We start from the raw sequence: 13,048 nt of genomic DNA on the forward strand, positions 1-13,048 counted from the left end.
TCTACTCCATAATTTGGCACAAATGGGTAGCAAGCCTATTGCATCTCAGGCCATGTTTCTCAGGCTTTAGCATGACCAGTCTGCAGTTGATCTCTCCTTGTTCATTTCATGCTCTAATTCCTAATACTGAAGATTTCCTCTCTCTCCCATCCAGTTGGATTCTCCTGTCTAGCTTCTGCTCTGAAGCAGACTCTCTGATACTACCTAAAGCACTTTCCTGAAGTATCTGTAGCTGATAATGGACACCTAGTGTACTAATAGATCATAAACAGGACACTTTCTTTTTCCTTCTGACTGGTCTTGACTTCTCTGCTTGCCTATCTGAATTTGGCTGGGGAAGAGCTTACAAGTTGCCAACTTTGTGTGGTGGGAGAGGGGAGGGGAATTTGAGAACATTCTGCTTGTAATGTTTGAGTCCATCATTCAAAAAAGGTTAAGGAACAAAGCTGATGTAACTTGCAGTTCATGTACACCTCTTCAAATATGATTAACATACCTTAGGCATTAATTTCTAAGCTAAGTTCTTTTAAACTATTTTCAGCACTAGTTTGGGGCTGCAACAATAACATCAAATCCATCAACTGAACAGAGACATTTTAATATCCCTTTCCTGGCCAGACAGTGTTGAGCCTTATCTTTCAGATACAGATCTTGCTAGTTTTGTCCATACCTTTTTCTTCAGGGTTAGACTACTGCTATGCATTCTACCTAAGAGGTTGCATTTTAAATTGCTTTTGAGGTTTGAATTGGAGCAGAAGGTGCCTACTTTCTTGTTTTTAAATGGGGCATTCTATAGAGAGCACGGAGCAGGTGTGTGTAAGAGGTAGCTGTAATCAACCATTTTGTGCAGTGAACACTTGATGTTGTAAGTCCTTAACTGAAAGCAAAATTCTTCAGCAGGCTTTCTGTCAAGTAGGGTGTGGGAGGGAAGCTTGTTTCTGAAAACTCCAAATTTAAGAACTAGGAATTAAACAGTACCATTGTACAAATGAGGCTGTGGGTTAGTTTTACGCAAGACCTAGTTTAACACTAAACTATAGTTGGAAGTTAAGGCTTGGAAATTCTACTTAATACCGTCCGGTCACCTTCTGTACTACTTATGCACCAAGATGGAAAAGCTGGCAAGAAGGGAAAGTTGAACTATGAGTACAAAATTAGAATTACAGGCTAGGTACTCCATCTTGTTTACCTACAAGTCTACACTCAGGAAGATAATATCACATTTTTGGACTTTAGCACACTGGTTCATTTCATTCTATTATTTTGCCACTTAAAAAAATATTTGGACTTTCATACTTTATCTTTCTTCGTCAGAGAGGCAAGGATTCAGTGGTATGCTCTCAAGAAACAATGTAATCTCACTTAATGGTCAGTGCACCTGGATGGGGCAGCCATCACTGGATTTTATAAATTGTGTTGCAAAAGGTCAAATGGATACCCCAGAGCTCCTGCATAGAGCTAAATTGTGCACTCTGTGTGGCAAAGGGCCTGAACCAACATCATCTGCCCTCAGGTAGCTTGGGAAATGGGTACATGCTTAATTCCTCACTTTCAGTGCTTTACTGCTACCAATGATATAAGCGCTGGAGTAGACCAGGTGCAGACAATCATGTTGTGCTGGGGGGGGAGGGGAGGAAGTCCTGTTACTGACGTACCCATTCCCAAAAAAGACTTTTTCCTTGACATTTAATTACAAATTTAAATCTCTTCAATGTTTTCAAATGGAGGTTCTAGTTCTGTTCACGTCAACAGGCCAAAGTTTCTATTAAGAGGAAGGGTGAGAGTGGGGACAACATCCCCAGTCCTTCTCTTCCCCCTGCTTTTTTTTTGGGGTGCCTTTCTGTGTAACTAGGCAAATCTGCCATAGAGGGCGGGGCTGAATTTAGCAATTAGAGGTTTTGCAGTAGGTCTGCACAAGGGCTGAGACCTCCCTATTCAAATGAGGTGCTAAAGTGCAGAGACTGTACTGCGTGGCATGGTGTGCTGCTTTGTGACTGCATTGTAGTGGCAGACTTGAGCAGCAGTTAATTCAGGGCATGTTTGTTCCCTGAATTGCTAAGAGCACCTGCCATTATAAATCTCAGGCTAGTGTCAAAAGCCCTTATTCTGCTTTTAGTATTGCCCCTAAGAGAGCCAGAATGGGGAACTAAGAGGAGGGAACTCTTATTTAAAAAAAAAAAAAAAAAAAAAGGGGAGGGGGGTTAAAATACTAGAGACTTATGCAGTTCCACAACAGGTGAATAGTATAACTAACAAACTGCATTAGTCTTGTAGGTTATTATGGCTCTGCTGTTTCACTAAACTCAATGTTTCCCAACCGCACAAATGGGTGACTATTTGTGTCAGGTAATAGTTCGAGATCCAAATTCCATTGTGTTAGGCATCATACAACCACATGAAAAATGTTTCCTGACCAAAGATTTTTATAATCCAAGGCTGGATGTAACAAGTGGGTGTAACAAACAGTGCAGTACCGTCAGATAATGAACAGGGAGCGTTAGGAGGACATTCAAAGGGACTAACATCATAATAGAAGCAATAGTCATCAATCAATGATACTACCTAGCTTTTCAGTCAATCAACTGTCAACCCTGTCGCTGCTCCTGACAGGGAACAGGTCAAACTGTCCTAACACCCAGTAAATTGTGCAATTTGATCAAAGCACACCTTGTGTGTGACTACCTGAGCAAGGGGAAACCATTTGGGAAATAGTGGGAGTGGACCAAAATTACATGCACCAAAGAACTACTATCAACACTCATTTGCTCATAGTAGAATGGGCAGGACTGGAAAAAGCCATAGTTCACAGAACCAGCTACCCTTCACAACCACTTCACCTCCACTCCAGATGGAGGTCTGCTTTATTTGCTGACTGGTTGGAGGAATGAAAGAATGGATGAAAGGGGTAGTTCCCACTGGAAAGAACCGTAAACTACTGTAGGAAAGACCTGGTCAGTTTAACTCTCAGTCAGGGGTGTGAAAAATCCACACCCTTGAGCTGCACAGTTAAACAGAGTCCCCGTGTAGATAGTGCTGGGTTGCTACTGCCTCTAGGGGAAGTGGACTCTGCTCCTGGGAGAATCCCACTCTCTGGCAGAGGTAGTGACTGCACTATAGTGTTGTAAGTGTAGACTAACATCTTAGGGCTTGTAGAGTCACTGCTGTTACCTTCTCTCCATAAATAAATAATAGTTTAGCCTCTTAGGTATAAGGTATCCTGTAAAATGGTGGTTTTCAACCTGTGGGCCATGGATGTCCTGGGGGTCTGTAGACTAAGATTTCCAAAGAGGTCTGCATCTCTATTTGAAAATTTTCAGGGGTCCGCAAATGAAAAATGCTTGAAAACCACTGCTGTAGAACACAGGATATTTAATAGTTCTTTATCTTTAAATTACTTTTGTTCCTGTCTCAAAGAGTTTACAACCTATTTTCGTTCAGTCCTTGGTACAAAGGGGTCCAGGCCTGGGATTCTTAGGTGCACCCCCATATTACAAATCTGGCTGTCCCCTGGTAATTTGTAAGCTTTTTTTCCTCTTCAAATGTGGTTTAAAAAAATCCCCAGGTTTCAGCCACAGTAGTATATAGGAATGCCCTCTCCAATTTTTCGGGGGACCGGGGGTCAGTGTGGAAAGAACAGTAGCAGCAGGCACTTCTTTAAAGCCTGCTTCACTTTCACTTGTGCCATGGCAAAAGAGCAGCCCAGTGAATATTCAGCAGGCAAGGGAGGGTTCAGCTCTCCCTAAGTGAAAGCAATCTGAAGATGACTTATAGAAAATAAAGAACTTGTTCCATAAACTCAGCAATCCGTCTTGTCAGTGGATGTACAAAATTAGAAGCTCTTAAAGAATAGGAGATTACGATGACTTGTACTGGCAGTTATTGGAAAATAACTGTAACTGGAAGAAATCTGATCTCTTTGGGGTAATTCCTGCTCCTGCTGCAGCCTGCAGTCATTTTGCCACTGATTCAAGGGGGCTAGGATTTGGATTTCTGTGACCGTGTAGAGGAGCATCGCCCTTCACCTATTGTCTCAAACCAGGAAATGAAAAGGCAATAACAATCTCCCCAGGAAAGGATTCCTACTCAGATTAGTTTAGGTGGGGACATAACGTTCCTTGGAACCCTGCACTGCTGTCCATCCCACACTTAGGGCATGGCTACACTCGCAGATGTACAGCGCTGTGAGTTAAACCAGCCCTCGGAAAGCGCTGCAGTGTGTCCACACTGTCAGCTGCAAGCGCACCGGCATGGCCACATTTGCGGCACTTGCAGCGGCATTGGGAGTGGTGCATTATGGGCAGCTATCCCACAGAGCACTTCTTCCCATTCTGGCGCTGTGGCTTGTGGGAAGGGGGCGGGGAGTGCGGGGCATTCTGGGTCCTGTCCCAAAGCCCCGTGATGCATCGCTTCGCATCCTAGCAATCCTTGTGCTTCTGTCCATATTTGGTGCCATCTTTCAACGTTTTTTGTGCTGCGTGCTCTGTCTTCCCTTTCGGTCTGCGGGAGTGGATCCTGAAGTGCTGAGGAATATGCTGATGGGTCTCGCCAGCATGTCACGTTTGGCAGTCGAGTTACTCCTTAAGCTACAAACTGACAGTGATGAGTCCGACCATGATATCGACTCGCGTAACGCATATGACATGAGATTGCTTGTGGCATTCACAGACATGCTCACCACCGTGGAACGCTGCTTTTGGGCTCGGGAAACAAGCACTGAGTGGTGGGATCACATCGTCCTGCAAGTCTGGGATGACGAGCAGTGGCTGCAGAACTTTTGGATGAGAAAAGCCACTTTCATGGGACTGTGTGAGGAGCTCGCCCCCATTCTGCGACGCAAGGACATGAGATTGAGAGCTGCCCTGCTGGTGGAGAAGCAGGTGGCTATTGCAATCTGGAAGCTGGCAACTCCAGACAGCTACTGATCGGTCACTAACCAGTTTGGAGTGGGAAAGTCGACCGTTGGAATCATGTTGATGCAAGTTTGCAGGGCCATTAATTGCATCCTGCTCAGAAGAACCGAGACTCTGGGTAACATGCATGACGTTGTGGCTGGCTTTGCACAAATGGGTTTCCCTAACTGCGGAGGGACGATAGATGGGATGCATATTCCAATTCTGGCACCAGTTCACCTAGCCTCAGAGTACATTAATCGGAAGGGGTATTTCTCTATGGTTCTCTAGGTGCTTGTGGATCACCGTGGGCGTTTCATTGACATTCACGCAGGCTGGCCCGGAAAGGTGCATGACGCACGCATCTTTTGGAACACAGGCCTGTTCAGGAAGCTGCAAGCCGGGACTTTTTTCCCAGACCAGAAGATCACCGTAGTGGAAATCGAAATGCCCGTTGTGATCCTTGGAGACCTCGCTTACCATTTAATGCCGTGGCTCATGAAACCCTACACAGGGAGCCTCGACGGCAGCAAGGAGCGGTTCACAACAGGCTGAGTTGGTGCAGAATAACTGTGGAGTATGCTTTTGGCCGTTTAAAGGGCCTCTAGCGCTGTCTGTATGGGAAGCTGGACCTGGCCGATGACAACATCCCCATGGTTATATCCCCGTGCTGTACCCTCCATAACATTTGTGAAGGGAAGGGTGAAAGCTTCACTCAGGCATGGACTTCGGAGGTTCAACACCTGGAGGCTGATTTTGAACAGCCAGAGAGCAGGGCTATTAGAGGGGCCCAGCGCGGGGCTGCAAGGATTAGGGATGCCTTGAGGGAGCAATTTGAGGCTGAAAGCCACCAGTAATGTTTGGTGCTCTGCACGGGAGTGATGTGCAGTGGTTCCAATGTTAGTAGGAATCTGTGTTTGCTACACTGACTTGCAGTGCCTGTTGCTTTCCTGGGCTACGGTATCTTTTACTTAATGCAATAATAATGAATGTTTTCAAAGCCAAAAAAGCCGTTTATTTAAAATAAAATTCATTTATTGAAAAGAAACACAATTGCTTGTGAAACAGAAAGGGCAAGCGGGTGGGGTGGGGAACGGTTCAATCACAGATTTGCGTATGTCCTGTTCTCATACTCAGCTTCCTGTCTGGAGTGCTGTGCAATCAGTGCTGCACTTCAGGATGGCTATACTGCATGGTGATGGGGGTTGCGTGCAGTGGGTAAGGGTCGTAGTTTTCAGGGCTGGGTGGTGAAGCTACAGGTGTTGTTGGCAGCTTGTGGCGATAAGAACCCAGATGTTGGGGAAAGTGGGTTGGAGGTGACATGGAGGCACAAGGGAAAGAGTTTGGGGACAAGGGCTGCAGTGGGGGGGCGGCGGGCGTGGTAGTGCTCCGCCTGCATGGCTACGAGCGCCTGGATCGAGTCCTCTTGGCGCTCCATAATGCTTATCAGCCGCTCCGCGCTTTGTTGCCGGCACTCCGCGTTCTGCTGGCGGATCCTCCTTTCACTCTCCCTCCACTCCTGCGCTTTTTGATTTTCATTAAGGGACTACTGCATGACTTCTTTGCTTTTAAGTGGCCTCTTCCTAATTCTTTGAAGTCTTTCGGTCGGTGATAACACGGACGGCTGAGATCTCAAGGTTGCATCTGTAAAGGCAAAATGCAACACTTAACAGAGGCAGCATTGTTCACACCAGTCAGAGCAATGATTCGCCCGTTCTTAAAGATAAGCACAGTCTAACAATAGCAGAATTTGCCTGTCCCAAAGCGAGCGCACATAACCCATAGGAGCCCCAAAATGGTGAGTAAGTACAGGGTCGAGGGGGACTGATTGTTTCACGGCCGTACTCCTCTGGGGTTCTGTGCCTTGGGGAGAGCCAACAGCTGCAGGGGGCCCCTATACTGAACATTGTCCTCACATTTTCCACAGGAGTTCGTCCTGGAAGATATCTCGCTGCTGAGGGTGACCTGGGAAGCAAGGGAGGGTCTTCTACTACAATGCGGCTTCCGCCCTGGCTCATATGCAGCTTGCCTGTATGCAGCAATGGTTCTCTCCGCCCCTCACAGCACAGTTGCGTGGACATGTTAGCCTGACTGGGACAAGAAGTACAGTAGCGCTCCCAAGGAACCTATGTAAGCGCATTGCACAGCTTCTGGCTGAGACCTTTGAAGAGATCACTGAGGCCGATTACCGCGATGTGAGAGAGCACATCAACTCCCTATTCTGCATCTAGGCATGCATTCAACCCTAACCCTCCTTGCCCCAGGAGCCCGCACTGAATAACTTCCTTCCCAAAATAAAAGCTGCTTACCGGGCACCTTCTCTGGTGTTTGTCCTTCCCCAAGCACCGGCTGTTGTGACTGGCTACCTTCCTCCTGGCTTGAGAACAGCTCCTGGCTGCATGCATCTAGGGATGCCGGGGTGTCTTCCTCCTCCTCAGTACCCTTGCTCCCGCTTTCCTCCTCCTCCCCCGCCTGCCTTGTTGAACTGGGCTCTGAAGTGTCCATGGTGGTCCCCGGAGTGGAGGTGGAGTCGCCCCCCAGTGTTGCGTCCAGCTCTTTGTAGAAATGGCAGGTCGCGGGGGCAGCACTGGAGTGGCAATTTGCCTCGCGGGCTTTGCGGTAGGCATGCTGCAGCTCCTTCACTTTAACCCTTCACTGCAATGCGTCCTGGTCATGGCCCCTTTCCATCATGTCCCTTGATATCTGCCCGAAGGTATCGTAATTCCTATGGCTGGAGCTTAGCTGGGACTGGACAACTTCCTCCCCCCAAACACTGATGAGTTCCAGCAACTTGCCATTGCTCCATACTGGGGATCGCCTGGTGCGTGGAGGCATGGTCACCTGGAAAGATGCGCTGAGAGCACTCCACACCTGGCTGAGCAAACAGGAAAGGGATTTTCAAAATTCCCAGAGAATTGAAAGGGCGGGTCCGATGGTTGGTCACCTGAGGGCAGGCCAGTAGAGTTCAAAGTGATGATCAGAGTGGCTAGAACAGGCATTGTGGGACACTTCTGGAGGCCAATCAGAGCGCATTAACAGGCCAGGGCGTCCACACTGGCGCCGCGGCGCTCCAGCCATGGCGCACCAAGCATTATGCCTCTCACGGAGGTGGAGTACCAAGAGCGCTCCAGCCACAGAGTCAGTGCACTCTACGTGCCTTGCAAGTGTGGACGCGTTGTGAGTTAGAGCGCACGGGGCTGATTTAATGCGCTCTAACTCGCAAGTGTAGCCATGCCCTTACAATCTGCACTACTAAATAGTTACATAGCTAGTATCAAGGTGAATGTTCTCCACACCTTCAACAATTTTGGGTATCAGCCTCATGTTTCTCTCCCAGTGCGTATGTACATCTCTTTCAAGTCCCTTTTGCTAACTGCCTCACCCTGATTTAGAGATATCATTACTATAGATCATAGTTAATACATAACAGAATGCCATGGCCATGCTTAAGCTAAAGAGATTTATTATAATAAAAGTTACAGTAGTGCCCAGTGATCAGTGCCCTCAAAGCTTCCATTGTCAATAGCCAAGACTGACAAAACATGGAAGATTATTGCTCCTGTTTTACAGATGGGGAAACTAAAGCACAGGAAAAGGAAGTGACATGCTCAAGGTCATCCGGGAAGTCTGGGCGGCAGCTCGACTTGAACCCTTTCCTCCTGAGTCCCTGTCCAGTGCCCGAATTGCAAGAGCACGCTTCCTTACATCAGATCGGAGAGCTCCAAGGTCGCAGCCAGCCATAAACCTATCCCTATTTAGAATTCATACCTCACCATTTGAAATAAACATACTTTCACTGCAAGCTATTAAAGCATTTATGGACTAAGATGATTCATCTTTCACAATGCTTTGTTTGAAGAGAAAAAGTGGAGAGATTGGAACTGCCGGAGTGTACCTGTTTTTGAGTCTGGTGCAGAGAAGACTGCTTGACCTGTATTTTACAATAAAATAGCAGCTATTTCACACTATTTTCTTGTTACTATTTTTGAAACTGATGTTTACATCTAGAAGCCAGACATCAGCTGAGGACAAAATAAGGGCCAGCTCAAGTGATTTTTTTTTTTTTAAACAGACAAGAAAAGCTGTTCAGAGCTAGATATGTTGGCCAACTCTACACAGCAGCTGTTGGAGTTGTGAAGTAAATTGATGTCAAGTTCCTTGCCTTGAGACTGGTTTTAAGCTCAGAGTCAGAAAACTGCTCTCCTCTACCACTGATAGAAGCCAAAAGGGCAATCAGAATGCCACAAAAACAAATTAAATGTCAAACATTAGGCAAACAAGTCATTTTTAGATAGGAACATTAGCGCGATTAAGGGCTGGATTTTCAGTTGCCACAGAATACATTTACAACTGAACATTTGTTTGTGCAAATTAGTTAGGCACACAATTATCCATGGTGTGTGCAAAAGCCTGTTAGTTTTGTGCTGTTTTAGTGCCTTTAATTGTCTGATCATAGCAGTAATTAATTAAGCTTGGTAATGTTCAGATAAGGGTTATGTATAACCACAACTGATGCAGTCACCTCTAATAATGTAGGAATAATGACTGAGAGGTGGGTTGGTTTTTTTTATTATTGTATAAAGAGGGGAACAGGACGGATAGCGAAGAAAGAGGAGGCTGATAATACATTTGTGAAGGGTATAAGATGTGAGGTATTCTCATATTTTGAGCATAGATAGGACATATGGGAGGCTTTATATATGTGGAGTACATATGTGAACTAAGAGATAAGATATGGGTTTCTGCAGAGTGTGCTAACCAGTAGGAGTGAAGAGACAAGACCAGTGGCCTATAGATGCTGGATTGGAATGGTCTAGTTGATCATTAGACCTGTTTTGAAAATTTTCAAAATATTTTCATGATCATTGATTTATTTTTGTGAAAAAATTCACCATTTTTCACTTGTCTTCCCCCACTCAACAAAGTGATCAATAGCGATAAGTAAGGGTATGTAAACTGGAGTAGAAATGTAAGTGGGTAAGAGGAACAATGGTTGTGATACAGAGACAGAGTTGATGGTGGTGGTGAAGCCGTAACTGAAATTTCTAGTCTTTCAGAATCACTGGATGGCTAATAATGTAAAAAAGTATTTTGCCAGCTGGGCTAGGGCAGGGTCTGCCTTTTGACTTAATGCCAGTCATATGTGAATCCTTTGTTCTGGGGGGGGGGAGGGGGGCTGGGAGCACTGAGGATGCAACATGTGTCCCCCTTTTGGGGAAGTAATATCATGCGTCAGTCTTTTAGTAATTCATGCACTTTCCCCAATTCACAATCCCTGGCAAGTGCTCAAGATGGAATTAGTGGGGTCAGGGGCGAGGTTGCAGTCTACTTTTGTGGGCTGGAGGAAAGCTTGTTTCTATCTGAGGTCTTGGAAGGTGGTTTGTGGGTGCTCATTTCCGTCCTTTCCTTCCATAAAAGTACAGCCTGCTGAGCACAGTATTGATCTGTTGAGAGATTCTTCTAAATTGGGATTGACTAGAATCTAAATCCTGTTACCTGTGCTCCTGGAGGATTTGTTGTGTGTACAGTTAAAAATGGTGGTGTGTATTTCCCACTGTTGGGAGATACTAACTACCTCAGCATCACTGCCTTCATGAATATTCAGATTCTCTATCTTTACCTAAACAGTAAGTGATTTATTGCCTATATTGGATTGCAAGTTCCTACATGCTTTCTGCTACTCTGTGATGGCAAAGATAGCATTTTGGTAGTTTCTGCAATGTCTCAGCCTGGAGGGAATGTAAATATAAGCATAATTGATTTCCAAAATGTGTCTTTTCTCTGTGTTTCAATGGTTTGTGCATTACAGTCGGTATGGCTGACAAATCAGCACTGATTGCTAATTAAAAAGCTGAATATATTAAGGAGTGTCACACATCCATTTCTTCCTCAGATTAAAACTCTAGCTGTATGAGTGAGTGCTAGCAAAGCTCTAATGGATACAGTCTAATTACTTGCCATTTTGCTTTGACTTAACAGTTCATGAATTACAGTAGCTATGACTGACAGATCATTGCTGATTGCTAATTAAATGGTAGAATTCAGTTTTCTGCACCTCCAGTTTATACCCCTTGAAAAGTGACACTCTGGATCTTAGCAAAAAGCTTTCTCTGTGCTCATTTGTTGGTTATGTAAAACCTGACGCTCTTATCCCTGTGTGAAATGAAATTTCTCAAGGTAGTTTTAACGTAAGTGGCAGATAAATAGTAATTCTATTTTCTAAATCTATCATCTCACTTATAAAGGAGACTTTGGAGGGAGACGGTTAAAGGCAGTATAATGACTCAGCGTGGTTCCCGGCACACTCAGTCTCTTATGGATCACCTTACCCATCATTCACTGAATATGAAGAACAATGAGATCTTCAGCCTTTATCTGTAAAATGGGACAGTTCATTCACCACCCCAGGCACCCACTAGGTTGCCCCCAGACACCAGAACAAATGCAGGAATGGACTTTTTTACCCCTCCGTTTGTCTGTTTTATTCAACACGCTTTCGGAATTTAATTTGATCCCTGCCAGAGGGGCATACTTTAATGATAGCAATCTAGACAAAGAATGAGGTAGAAGGTGGGAGCTTTTTGAGGTGGTTGTCATCAAGCGTTAGATGGGAACAGACAGCATCATGGAGAGTTGGGGGACTAATAGCTATAACACTTCTCAAAAAATGTCTGGTAATATTAAAAATATTACTCCAGAATTAAATTCACAACCCGGTCTCATTAAAATTGGCCATTATGCTGCAGGATTGGAGGGAAGCAAATCTTACAGGATTTACCTTTAAAAAGGGTGCTAAAGGTAATCCAGGGAGTTACAGACCAGAAAGCCTTACTTCAGTAGTGGCAGTTTTACTAATTGAAACTGTAATTAAAATAGAATTGCAAACAACTTAGACAAACGTTCATTAAAGGGGAAAATTGGCACAGCATCTCTAAAGGAAAATTTTGCTTTCCTAATCTGTTACGCTTCTGTGAGTGTGTCAACAAAGTAGTGAATAGCTCAACCTATGCGCACGGAAGTCCACAAGAGATTTTGCCATAAAGCCAAGGTAAAGGAGAACAAGACATTATTTCAGCTCGCATTTATCAAAAAGTATAGTGTTAGAGTTCTTGGCATTCAGATAATCATAATTGTCCCTTTTGGTGTTAATCTAAAGAAGGGAAAAAACCCAAGCAAGGTGTATTAGAAGAAAAAGATAAAGCATGATAAGACACATCATTACTTCCTGAATATCAGGAATATCCCCATCCGAATCTAGTTCTTCACCTTTTAAAAAACCAGGGACCATTTTTATTACAGATGCTCCCCGACTTACGCAAGCATTCCATTCCAGAACACTTTGCGTAACTCGAATTTTGCATAAGTCGGAAACGTATACCCGACCATTATGCAAAAAACCAAACCAAAACAAAAAACTATTTCTAGCTTACGGAACTTTTTCCATAAGTGCGGATTTGCGTAAATCAGGTTTGCGTAACCTGGGGGGCATCTGTATTAATCTGAGACAATAAAAGGACTTAGTCAATGCCAATTACAAATGTAAAATTCTAAGCAGTGGTATGTAGAGGGGACATCCTTCATCCAAAGTAAAAATTAAATTATACTACTGATTTAGTGTTTAAACATGAGAATGATGAGTGCTACAGAGAAACATAGTAGATGACGTAGATAGACTCAGATTACATAGTTTAGAGATTTGTTTCATTAATCCAAAAAGGTACTTGCAGGTCTCTTAACACATGAAATGGAATAAAATGGGGTTCAGCCTCTTGTGCCAAATATGAATAGGTTGATCTGATTTACGTAAGGTCATCCTCAACTGAAGTTAAATGCAACAGTTTTTTTTTTTTAAAGGTGCTGTAAAAATAAAGCTGTTGCATTTGTCCCAAGCAACATCTAAGTAATTTCTTTACCTGTGGTTCAGATTTCAAATTTTATTAATATAGTGGGTTATATCTGTATGCAAAATATTTCTGATATAACACATACAAGCGTATTAAAATGTTTCATAATAAACCATATCATTTTATGTCTCTCTCCATCACTTAAAAAAAAAAAGTGAAACATAGTCTTTGGTCAGTTGTCCAAATTCAGGCCTCATTTACAGCTGTGCAACTCCACGGGGGGTGTAAAGAACATCTTCAGCAAGAGGGAGGAGA

The sequence above is a fragment of the Terrapene carolina genome, unplaced genomic scaffold (genome assembly GCF_002925995.2).
Source record: "Terrapene carolina triunguis isolate 2854851 unplaced genomic scaffold, T_m_triunguis-2.0 Scaffold88, whole genome shotgun sequence".
Classification (NCBI taxonomy): domain Eukaryota; kingdom Metazoa; phylum Chordata; order Testudines; family Emydidae; genus Terrapene; species Terrapene triunguis.